The sequence below is a fragment of the Phaseolus vulgaris genome, chromosome 11 (assembly GCF_051622355.1).
Source record: "Phaseolus vulgaris cultivar YP4 chromosome 11, ASM5162235v1, whole genome shotgun sequence".
Taxonomy (NCBI): domain Eukaryota; kingdom Viridiplantae; phylum Streptophyta; class Magnoliopsida; order Fabales; family Fabaceae; genus Phaseolus; species Phaseolus vulgaris.
This window is the reverse complement of record NC_143508.1, coordinates 55,041,104-55,042,500: the sequence shown is the minus strand read 5'-3', so window position 1 is coordinate 55,042,500 and position 1,397 is coordinate 55,041,104.

Below are 1,397 nucleotides of genomic sequence, written 5' to 3'. Positions count from 1 at the left end.
ACATTTTTTCCCACCGGGTCAGTCGGCCGGAACCGACGGCGGCCACCACCATGCCGCCGCCCACAACGGGTGACACCAACCCAAGTTGGTGGATCACCCATGTGTGGGCGTTTTGACTTGCCCCACCACAAAGCAAGCCAAAACAGGGGGGAATGAAGGGACCGCACCAGAATTTTCCATGGTGCAAGAGCTGGCTGCATTGAGGAACACCCCCCCCCTATAATAGCTAAATATGCAAAAGCCACTTTTGTACAAGTAGATACACTTTTTTTGAGTAGACATAAGTTCTGTTTTGGGACCTAGAGAACGAATTTTCACGAGATTTTTTGCAGGGATCCTCATAAAAATGGTACAACATTGCCTGCAAAAAATTAGAATTTTTCGACATGGGGAAGTATTTTTTTTTATTTTTCCAAAGACCCGAAATGTGGAAAATCGGGAAAAATGGAAAAACGTATCTAGACACCGTATTTTTGCGTGATTTTTTCCAGTCCATCCCATAATAATATCAAGAAGGTGCCCACCAAGTTTCGTTAGGATTGGCCAAGGTTTCGAATTTTCATGAATTTTTTTCAAAACCCTCTATTTTCCAACATTTCAAAAATTCAAAACCACATCAAGATGGCTTGGTTTTGATACCAAACTTTCTAGACCTCATTCTGCATGCATTTGTGACACTTTCCAACCAACAAAACTCAAAAACCACCACTTTGAAAATTTCATGATTCTTGGCACACCACCAAGTCACAAAATCAAGCCAAAACACCAAAATCTTGGAACTTGGCTATGCACCAACCATGCCAAGATCAATTCCTTTTGATCCCAAACTTCTCCCACATCACTTTGAAGGCATTTGTGAGGATTGAGTCCAGCCAGTTTTCCAAAACCATGATTTTCGTTTTTCACCAAAATCACCACCAAGTCACAAAATCAAGCCAAAAATCCAAAATCATGGCACTTGGCTATGCACCAACCATGTCAAGATCAATTCCTTTTGCTCCCAAACTTCTCCCACATCACTTTGAAGGCATTTGTGAGGATTGAGTCCAGCCAGTTTTCCAAAACCATGATTTTCGTTTTTCACCAAAATCACCACCAAGCCACAAAATCAAGCCAAAACACCAAAATCATGAACTTGGCTATGCACCAACCATGTCAAGATCAATTCCTTTTGATCCCAAACTTCTCCCACATCACTTTGAAGGCATTTGTGAGGATTGAGTCCAGCCAGTTTTCCAAAACCATGATTTTCGTTTTTCACCAAAATCACCACCAAGCCACAAAATCAAGCCAAAACACCAAAATCATGAACTTGGCTATGCACCAACCATGTCAAGATCAATTCCTTTTGATCCCAAACTTCTCCCACATCACTTTGAAGGCATTTGTGAGGATTG